Source organism: Oncorhynchus keta, unplaced genomic scaffold (genome assembly GCF_023373465.1).
Source record: "Oncorhynchus keta strain PuntledgeMale-10-30-2019 unplaced genomic scaffold, Oket_V2 Un_contig_5562_pilon_pilon, whole genome shotgun sequence".
Classification (NCBI taxonomy): Eukaryota; Metazoa; Chordata; class Actinopteri; order Salmoniformes; family Salmonidae; genus Oncorhynchus; species Oncorhynchus keta.
In genome coordinates this window covers 96,974-108,194 of record NW_026288371.1, presented here as the reverse complement: position 1 = coordinate 108,194, position 11,221 = coordinate 96,974, and the positions used below count along the sequence as shown (strand labels likewise).

The 11,221-nt window shown below is 44.4% G+C and overlaps 1 long non-coding RNA gene across 1 annotated transcript; it reads right to left on the bottom strand.

Moving 5' to 3' along the window:
* Positions 1-5,199: 5,199 nt before the first annotated feature.
* On the bottom strand, positions 5,200-7,697 carry LOC127925434 (uncharacterized). The gene is made up of 3 exons (XR_008120960.1): positions 6,805-7,697; positions 6,574-6,727; positions 5,200-6,343 (listed from the first exon to the last, which is right to left on the bottom strand). It is a non-coding gene; the product is annotated as an uncharacterized LOC127925434 (long non-coding RNA).
* Positions 7,698-11,221: the final 3,524 nt, after the last annotated feature.

The window sequence follows — 11,221 nt, the reverse complement described above, 5'->3', positions numbered from 1 at the left end:
CTCTCTCTCTCTCTCTCTCTCTCTCTCTCTCTCTCTCTCTCTCTCTCTCTGCTTCATGCTATTTCTGTGACAGAGCAGCAGCTCTCATTCAAATCCCTAAGACCTCACATCCCTATCAGACAGCGAGAAGGTGTTGGTTCATGTTACCTATACAGTACAATAGATGAGAGCAAAACAAGAGCTGACTCCAGATCAGTGCATGCTCAATAACACTGTACTATACATTACACTGTGTTCACAGTAACACCTAGTTCTAAAGCAACTATCAGAGAGACGACCATTAAATTGATCATTTAATTATTATGTGCCTGGATGGTTTATTTGGCAACCTAAAATGAAATTTACCATGCCAGTGAAGTTAATTGAAATTAATTGAATTAAGAGGGAGGACAGCGCACAAAACAGGATGGAGCCTTGAATAAAGCTTGGGATCTCAATATAACCCCTTCTCCCTTTTATGTCCCTAATTTGTTTCCATACACACATACATACTGATATAAACACATCATTGAAATGCCATCCCTAACAGACACACACACACACACACACACACACACACACACACACTCACACACACACACACACACACACACACACACACACACACACACACACACACACACACACACACACACACACACACACACACACACACACACACACACACACTGCGAGTGACGTGAAAAGCAGCAGAACACAGAACACTCACCAGGCATGGTCAGAATTCCTCAGAACAATTGTACAAGGCTGGCAGATTAACAGAGAGAGAGAGGGGGAGACTGGTTGTGCCAGAGAGAATAAATAAAGGAAGGACCGGAGGAGGTCTTTCTCAAAGCTCCATTTTCCCTTCCCACTGCCGAGTGCTTGCTCCTTCTGATTGTTTTCTTTGTGGCTCTCTTCCTCCTCTCTGTTTTCCTTGTGGCTCTCTTCCTCCTTCTCTCTGTTTTCCTTGTGGCTCTCTTCCTCCTTATCTCTGTTTTCCTTGGGGCTCTCTTCCTCCTTCTCTCTCTCCCTCTCTTTATGCTACTGCTGCTTCGAGGCGAGGGGCGGAGAATCAGTGACACAATGCTCTCATGCTCTCCCTTCTCTCTCTCTCCACCTTCTCTCCCTTCTCTCTCTCTCCACCTTCTCTCCCTTCTCTTTCTCTCCACCTTCTTTCCATTCTCTCTCTCCACCTCTCTCTCTCCACATTCTCTCTCTTCTCTCTCCACCTTCTCTATCTTCTCTCTCTCTCCACCTTCTCTCTCTTCTCTCTCTCTCCACCTTCTCTCCCTTCTCTCTCTCTCCACCTTCTCTCCCTTCTCTCTCTCTCCAAATTCTCTCCCTTCTCTCTCTCTCCACCTTCTCTCCCTTCTCTCTCGCCCTTCTCTCCCTTCTCTCTCTCCACATTCTCTCCCTTCTCTCTCTCTCTCCACCTACTCTCCCTTCTCTCCCTTCTCTCTCTCTCCAACTTCTCTCCCTTCTCTCTCTCCACCTTCTCTCCCTTCTCTCTCTCTCCAACTTCTCTCCCTTCTCTCTCTCTCCAACTTCTCTCCCTTCTCTCTCTCTCCACCTTCTCTCCCTTCTCTCTCTCTCCACATTCTCTCCCTTCTCTCTCTCTCCACCTCTCTCCCTTATCTCTCTCTCCACCTTCTCTCCCTTCTCTCTCTCCACCTTCTCTCCCTTCTCTCTCTCCACCTTCTCTCCCTTCTCTCTCTCTCCACCTTCTCTCCCTTCTCTCTCTCTCCACCTTCTCTCCCTTCTCTCTCTCTCCACCTTCTCTCCCTTCTCTCTCTCTGGTTTTCCTTTTTTTCCTTTTGCTCCCTCTCTATCTCCTCTCTCTCTATCATTATTTTGACTGTCCTACTTCCAGTGCCCTCTCTGAAATGAGACACAGACTCTCCTTTCCTCCCTATCTCTCTCTGCCTGTGTGTGTGTGTGTGTGTGTGTGTGTGTGTGTGTGTGTGTGTGTGTGTGTGTGTGTGTGTGTGTGTGTGTGTGTGTGTGTGTGTGTGTGTGTGTGTGTGTGTGTGTGTGTGTGTGTGTGTGTGTGTGTGTGTGTGTGTGTGTGTGTGCCCAATGTCCATACACAATGCTCAGAGCAGGGGATCTTACAGGCTTTTCTTTGGAGTCACGTCACATAACAGCCCGGTCAAAGCAAGTGAAATGGATAAACAACAGGGAAATAAACATTTTATTTATGATTTATTTTACCTTTATTTAACTAAGCAAGAACAAATTGAACTGACAAGGTAAAAATCTGTCGTTCTGCCTCTGAACAAGTCAGTTAAGAACAAATTCTTATTTTCAATGACAGCCTAGGAACAGTGGCCGTTCCTAGGCCGTCATTGAACAGTGGCCGTTCCTAGTTAACCCACTGTTCCTAGGCCTTCATTGAAAATAAGAATTTGTTCTTAACTAACTTGTTCAGGGCAGAACAACAGATTTTTACCTTGTCAGTTCTGGGATTTGATCTTGCAACCTCAGTTACTAGTCCAACACTAACCACTAGGTTACAATGCCACCCAATATTGGGGCACCACGATAAAAAATGAACAGTAAATATTACACCCACACAAGTTCCAAAAGAATAAAGACATTTCAAAATGTCATATTATGTGATGTGATGCCGATGATGTGCAAATAGTTGAAGTAAAATAAATAAACATAAATATGGTTTGTATTGTTGTGGTGTGTGTTCTTCACTGGTTGCCCTTTTCTTGTGGCAACAGGTCACAAATCTTCATACTGTATTGCACACTGTGCTACATCACCAGTAGATATGGGAATTTATCAAAATTGGATTTGTTTTCTATTTTTTGTGGGTCTGTGTAATCTGGAAGGAAATATGTGTCTCTAATATGTCATACATTTGGCAGGAGGTTAGGAAGTGCAGCTCAGTTTCCACCTCATTTTGTGGGCAGTGCACATAGCCTGTCTTCGCTGAGAGCCAGGTCTGCCCCTACGGCGGCCTTTCTCAATAGCAAGGCTATGCTCACTGAGTCTGCACATAGTCAAAGATTACCTTAAGTTTAGTGTCAGTCACAGTGGTCAGGTATTCTGCCACTGTACTCTCTGTTTAGGGTCAAATAGCATTCTAGTTTGCTCAGTTTAATTTTTATTTTATTTCCAATGTGTCAAGTAATTATAATTTTGTTTTGTCATCATTTTGTTGGGTCTAATTGTGTTGCTGTCCTGGGGCTCTGTGGGGTCTGTTTGTGTTTGTGAACAGAGCCCCAGGACCAGCTTGCTTAGGTGATGGCTTTGTTATGGAAGGTTTGGGAATCGCTTCCTTTAGGTGGTTGTAGAATTGAATGGCTCTTTTCAGAAAAATGTATCCATGCTTTTGTTACTTCTAGGTTGGACTACTGCAATGATCTATTTCCGGCTACCCGGATGAAGCACTAAATACTCTTCAGTTAGTGCTAAATACGGCTATAGAATCCTGACCAGATCCAAAATATTTGATCATATTACTCTTACCTATCTCTCTGATTTGGTCCTGCCGTACATACCTACACGTACGCTACGGTCACAAGACGCAGGCCTCCTAATTGTCCCTATAATTTCTAAGCAAACAGCTGGAGGCAGGGCTTTCTCCTATAGAGCTCCATTTTTATGGAATGGTCTGCCTACCCATGTGAGAGACGCAGACTCGGTCTCAACCTTTAAGTCTTTACTGAAGACTCATCTTTCAGTGGGTCATATGATTGAGTGTAGTCTGGCCCAGGAGTGTGAAGGTGAAGGGGAAGGCTCTGGAGCAACTAACAGCCCTTGCTGTCTCAACCTGGCCGGTTCCCCTCTTTCCACTGGGATTCTCTACCTCTAATCCTATTTCAGGGGCTGAGTCACTGGCTTACTGGTGCTTTTCCATGGCGTCCCTAGGAGGGGTGCATCACCTGAGTGGGTTGAGTCACTGACGTGATTTTCCTGTCTGGGTGGCGCCTCCCTTGGGTTGTGCGTTGGTGGAGATCTTTGTGGGCTATACTCGGCCTTGTCTCAGGATGGTAAGTTGGTGGTTGAAGATATCCCTAGTGGTGTGGGGCTGTGCTATGAGAAAGTGGGTGGGGTTATATCCTGCCTGTTTGGCCCTGTCTGGAGGTATCATCGGATAGGACCGCAGTGTCTCCTGACCCCTCCTGTCCCAGCCTCCAGTATTTATGCTGCAGTAGTTTATGTGTCGGGGGGCTAGGGTCAGTCTGTTATATCTGGAGTACTTCTCCTGTCTTATCCTGTGTGAATTTAAGTATGCTCACTCTAATTATCTCTTTCTCTCTTTCTTTCTCTCTCTCGGAGGACCTGAGCCCTAGGACCATGCCTCAGGACTACCTGGCATGATGACTCCTTGCTGTCCCCAGTCCACCTGGCCGTGCTGCTGCTCCAGTTTCAACTGTTTTGCCTGCGGCTATGGAACCCCTGACCTGTTCACCGGATGTGCTACCTGTTCCAGACCTGCTGTTTTCAACTCTCTAGAGACAGCAGGAGCAGTAGAGATACTCTCAATGATCGGCTATGAAAAGCCAACTGACATTTACTCCTGAGGTGCTGATTTTCTGCACCCTCGACAACTACTTTGATTATTATTATTTGACCATGCTGGTCATTTATGAACATTTGAACATCTTGGCCGTGTTCTGTTATAATCTCCACCCGGCACAGCCAGAAGAGAACTGGCCACCCCTCATAGCCTGGTTCCTCTCTAGGTTTCTTCCTAGGTTTTGGCCGTTCTAGGGAGTTTTCCTAGCCACTGTACATCTACACCTGCATTGCTTGCTGTTCGGGGTTTTAGGCTGGATTTCTGTACAGGACTTTGAGATATCAGCTGATGTAAGAAGGGCTATATAAATAAATTTGCTTTGATTGGATTTCTGGATTTGGATAATTAGGGGGTATCGGCCTAATTCTGCTCTGCATGCATTATTGGTGTTTTACGTGGGGCGTGGATTTGGTGTTTGTCCCATGTGAATTCTTGGTTGGTGAGTGGACCCCAGACCACACAACCATAAAGGGCAATGGGTTATTATAACTGATTCAAGTATTTTTAGCCAGAGATCGTAATTGGTATGTCAAATTTGATGTTCCTTTTGATGGCATAGAAGGCCCTTCTTGCCTTGTCTCTCAGATTGTTCACAGCTTTGTGGAAGTTACTGGTGGCGCTGATGTTTAGGCTGAGGTATGTATCGTTTTTGTGTGCTCCAAGGCAACAGTGTCTAGATGGAATTTGTATTCGTGGTCCTGGGTCACCATTATTTTTGTCTTACTGACAGGGTCCCAGGTCTGGCAGAATCTGTGCAGAAGATCTAGTTGCTGCTGTAGGCCCTCCTTGTTTGGTGACAGAAGCACCAGATCGTCAGTAGACATTTGACTTCAGATTCTAGCAGGGTGAGGTTGGGTGCTGCACACTGTTCTCGTGCCCTCGCCAATTCGTTGATATATATGTGGAAGAGGGCTGAAGCTGCATCCCTGTCTCACCCCTCAGCTCTGTGGAAAGAAATGTGGTGGTTTTTTGCCAATTTTAACAACACGTTTGATTACATGGATTTGATGGTTTCTTCAGTTACATTGAGCTGATTTCTGACGTGCTGTTCTTTCTTTTTCCATAGAGTATTTCTGTATTGTTTTAGTGATTACCATAGCGACGGCGTTGACGCAGGTTTTCTGGGTCTCTATGTTTTTGGTTGGATAGGTTTCTCAATTTCTTTCTTAAGTTTTTGCTTTCTTCTTTAAACCATTTGTCATTGTTAATTTTCTTAGGTTGTCTGCTTGAAATGTTTTGATTTGATAGGGAAGCTGAGAGTGTCAAGCATTCTCCCGCTCCCCCTCCCTGGGGCTCGAAGGCACCAGGCTCCCCAGCATTACGCACTCCTGCCACCATCAGTACACACACCTGCCTTCCCCCCGTCATGCACATCATCGATTATTGGACTCACCTCGACTCAATCCCCTGTTTATTACCTCCCCTATATGTGCCAGTTCCCCAGGTTTGTTCCTCGCTGCTGCATTAATGTTCGTATGTCGTTGTTACCCGTGTGCTGACCCTGGTCCTGTCTTGTTACCTGTCTGTTCCTCGTTGCTGCATTAATGTTCATATGTCGTTGTTACCCGTGTGCTGACCCTGGTCCTGTCTTGTTACCTGTCTGTTCCTCCATGCTGCATTAATGTTCGTATGTCGTTGTTACCCGTGTGCTGACCCTGGTCCTGTCTTGTTACCTGTCTGTTCCTCCATGCTGCATTAATGTTCATATGTCGTTGTTACCCGTGTGCTGACCCTGGTCCTGTCTTGTTACCTGTCTGTTCCTCCATGCTGCATTAATGTTCATATGTCGTTGTTACCCGTGTGCTGACCCTGGTCCTGTCTTGTTACCTGTCTGTTCCTCGTTGCTGCATTAATGTTCATATGTCGTTGTTACCCGTGTGCTGACCCTGGTCCTGTCTTGTTACCTGTCTGTTCCTCCATGCTGCATTAATGTTCATATGTCTTGTTACCCGTGTGCTGACCCTGGTCCTGTCTTGTTACCTGTCTATTCCTCCATGCTGCATTAATGTTCATATGTCGTTGTAACCCGTGTGCTGACCCTGGTCCTGTCTTGTTACCTGTCTGTTCCTCCATGCTGCATTAATGTTCATATGTCGTTGTAACCCGTGTGCTGACCCTGGTCCTGTCTTGTTACCTGTCTGTTCCTCCATGCTGCATTAATGTTCATATGTCGTTGTAACCCGTGTGCTGACCCTGGTCCTGTCTTGTTACCTGTCTGTTCCTCCATGCTGCATTAATGTTCATATGTCGTTGTTACCCGTGTGCTGACCCTGGTCCTGTCTTGTTACCTGTCTGTTCCTCCATGCTGCATTAATGTTCATATGTCGTTGTTACCCGTGTGCTGACCCGGGTCCTGTCTTGTTACCTGTCTGTTCCTCATTATGTGTTCAACTCCCCGTACCTGCTTCTCATCTCCAGCGTCGGTCCTTTCATAGGTCAGATATACTGTTTAGGTTTTCTACTGCCAGGTTTACACAATCACTATTACAGTGAAACCTTTTGTCAAGGAAATTGTCGAGAAGGGATTGAATTGGTTGTTGCCTAATTGTTTTTTGGTAGATTTCCACACTACTCTCCTTCCATTTATAGCTTTTCTTAATATTGTTCAGGTCCTTTGGCATTGATGCCTTATGATTGAGCAAAGCTCTGTTCAAGTAGAGTGTAATTTTGTGATCTGATAGGGGTGTCAGTGGGCTGACTGTGAATGGTCTAAGAGACTCTGGGTTGAGGCCAGTGATAAAGTAGTCTACAGTACTATTGCCAAAAGATGAGCTATAGGTGTACCTACCATAGGATTCCCCTCAAAGCCTACTCTTGACTATGTAGATACCCAGCATCCGACAGAGCTGCAGGAGTTGTGACTTGTTTTTGTTGGTTATGTTGTCATAGTTGTGTCTGGGGGGAGGAAATGTTGTCGCCTCCATGTAGGTGTTTGTCTACCTGTGTGCTGAGGGTGTCAGGTTCTTGTCCAGTTCTGGCATTAAGATCACCACACACTATTACATGTCCCTGGGCCTGGAAATCTGCCCATCTAGGATGGTTAAAGCTGTCATCGTCAAAGGTAGCACACATGAGGACATTTATCTCTGTTGAGATAATTTTCTTATTCATTTCTAGCCAGATGTAAAATGTTCCTGTTTTGACTCATTTAATAGAGTGGGTTAGGTCTGCTCTATATCAAATTAGCACACCCCCTGAGTCTCTTCCCTGTTTCACATCTGGTAGAATGGTGGATGGGACTACCAGCTTTCTGTAACCTAGAGGGCCAACAGTGGGTCTGTCTCCTTTATACCATGTTTCTTGTAGGATGACAATGTTTGTATATCCAATGCCTTTGATTAAGTCTGGGTTCCTGCTCTTCATGTCAAAGGCAGATGACTCCTCAGACTTTATATATTCCAGGATGAGATAGTAAAAGCTTTGTGTTGTCTAGTGTTGTTTTTGTGTGGTTTAGGCCTCTCTCTCTCTCTCTCTCTCTCTCTCTCTCTCTCTCTCTCTCTCTCTCTCTCTCTCTCTCTCTCTCTCTCTGCGTGATTAACTGTAACCCCCTTTTCCCTCTCTCCGTGTGCAGCGGGAGGTGTGTGTGTGGGTGGTGCAGCCTGGATCTGCTCCTTTGTGCCTCCAATGTGTGTGTTTTTTGTTTGTTGGTATTTGACTAGGATCCCCATTAGCTGTTGCGAAAGCAGCACCTTGTCTTCCTGGGGTCCACACAAAACATGAAACATGACATAATACAGAACATCAATAGGCAAGAACAGTTCAAGGACAGAACTACATACATTTAAAAAGGCACACGTAGCCTACATATCAATACAGACACACAAACTATCTAGGTCAAATAGGGGAGAGGTGTTGTGCTGTGAGTGTTGCTTTATCTGTTTTTTTTGAAACCAGGTTTACTGTTCATATGCACATTATGAGATGGAAGGAAGTTCTATGCAATAATGGCTTTATATAATACTGTACGCTTTTTTTTGAATTTGTTCTGGATTTGTGGACTGTGAAAGACCCTGGTGGCATGTCTGGTTTCTTATAAAATAAGAAGTGATGCAGTCCAGTCTCTCTTCCTCTTAGCCAAGAGAGACTGACATGCATAGTATTTATATTAGTCCTCTGTTTTCAACGAAGAGCAAGATGTGCGTGCACATGTATCCACCCCTTTGCTATGAAGCCCCTAAATAAGATCTGGTGCAACCAATTACCTTCAGAAGTCAGATAATTAGCTAAATAAAGCCCACCTCTGTGCAATCTAAGTGTCACATGATCTCAGTATACAGTTGAAGTCGGATGTTTACATACACTTAGGTTGGAGCCATTAAAACTAGTTTTCAACCACTTCACAATATCTTGTTAACAAACTATAGTTTTGGCAAGTCGGTTAGGACATCTACTTCGTGCAGGACACAAGTCATTTTCCCAGCAATTGTTTACACACAGATTATTTCACTTATAAATCACTGTATCACAATTCCAGTGGTTCAGAGGTTTTACATGCACTAAGTTGACTGTGCCTTTAAACAGCTTGGACAATTCCAGAAAATTATGTCATGGCTTTAGAAGCTTCTGATAGGCTAATTGACATCATTTGAGTCAATGGAGGTGTACCTGTGGATGTATTTCAAGGCCTACCTTCAAACTCAGTGCCTCTTTGCTTGACATCATGGGAAATTCAAAAGAAACCAGCAAAAAATTGGAGACCTCCACAATTCTGGTACATTCTTGGGAGCAATTTCCAAATGCCTGAAAGTACCACGTTCATCTGTACGAACAATATTACGCAAGGATGAAAATCATCGGACCACGCAGCTATCATACCGCTCAGGAAGGAGACTTGTTCTGTCTCCTAGAGATGAACTTACTTTGGTGCAAAAAGTGCAAAATCAATCTGAGAACAACAGCAAAGGATCTTGGGAAGATGCTGGAGGAAACAAGTACAAAAGTATCTATATCCACAGTTAAATGAGTCCTATATCGACATGAAAGGCAGCACAGCAAGGAAGAAGCCACTGCTCCAAAACCTCCATAAAAAAGCCAGACTATGATTTGCAACTGCACATGGGGACAAAGATCATACTTTTTGGAGAAATGTCCCCTAGTCTGATGAAACAAAAATATAACTGTTTGGCCATAACAACCATCGTTATGTTTAGAGGAAAAGGGGGAGGCTTGCAAGCCGAAGAACACCATCCAACCGTGAAGCCCGGGGGTGGCAGCATCATGTTGTGGGGGTGGTCTGCAGCAGGAGGGACTGGTGCACTTCTACTATTATTCTGACATTTTGCATTCTTAAAATAAAGTGGTGATCCTGATGGACCTCAGACAGGGAATTTTACTAGGATTAAAGGTCAACAATTGTGAAAACTGAGTTTAAATGTATTTGGCTAAGGTGTATGTAAACGTCTGACTTCAACTGTACATACACCTGTTCTGAAAAGCCCCAGAGTCTGCAACACCACTAAGCAAGGGGCACCACCAAGCAAGGGGACCATGAAGACCAAGGAGCTCTCCAAACAGGTCAGGGACAGAGTTGTGAGAAGTACAGATCAGGGGTTGGGTTATAAAAAAATATCTGAAACTTTGAACATCCCATGGAGCACCATTTAATCCATTACTAAAAAATGGAAAGAATATTGCACCACAACAAACCTGCCAAGAGAGGACCGCTCACCAAAACTCATGGACCAGGCAAGGAGGGCATTAATCAGAGGCAACAAAGAGACCAAAGATCACCCTGAAGGAGCTGCCAAGCTCCACAACTGAGGTTGGAGTATCTGTCCATAGGACCACTTTAAAACCTCTTGAAGCTAGGTGGCACTATTTTAATGTTTGGAAAAATAACATTCCCAAAGTAAACAGCCTATTTCTCAGGACCAGATGCTAGAATATGCATATACTTGACAGATTAGGATAGAAAACACTCTAAAGTTTCCAAAACTGTCAAAATATTGTATGTGAGTATAACAGAACTGATATTGCAGGTGAAACCCTGAGGAAAATCCAATCAGGAAGTGCCTCTTATTTTGAAACCCTTCTGTTCTTATGCATCCCAAAATGGGGTGTGGGGGGGGATACTTTTGCAAGCCACTGTGTGGTTGAATCATCATACATGGAAACACATGCTTTGTTTAATGCCAGTGGCATTAAGAAAAGAAAAGAGTACAGGGCCTAGAGAGCTGTCCTGCGGTACACCACACTTTACATGTTTGACATTAGAGAAAATTCTATTAAAGAAAACCCTCTGAGTTCTATTAGATAGATAGCTCTGAACCCATGATATAGCAGAGGTTGAAAAGCAATAAGACATATGTTTTCTCAACAACAGGTTATGGTCAATAATGTCAGAGGGTGCACTGAAATCTAACAGTACAGCTCCCACAATCTTCTTATTATCAATTTCTTTCAACCAATCATCAACCAGTCATTTTTGTCAGTGCAGTACATGTTGAGTGCCCTTCACTGTGTGTGTGCTCTTTGTCCTGTCGGCTCAGTCTGAGGGAAGGCTGCCTCCCAAGAAGCTACGGTTGCCACTTCCTATAGGCAAGGACTCTGGCCAGGGGTTAGGGATGGAGATACAGTAGCTGCAGGCTGGGGATAGCACTGGGGCTGTTATACAGTAGCCTACAAAAGTGGAACTCATTATTAAGTACTTTGACCTAAAACCTAAATACGTTCACAATACATGCTACACGTATAAAATTCCACAGA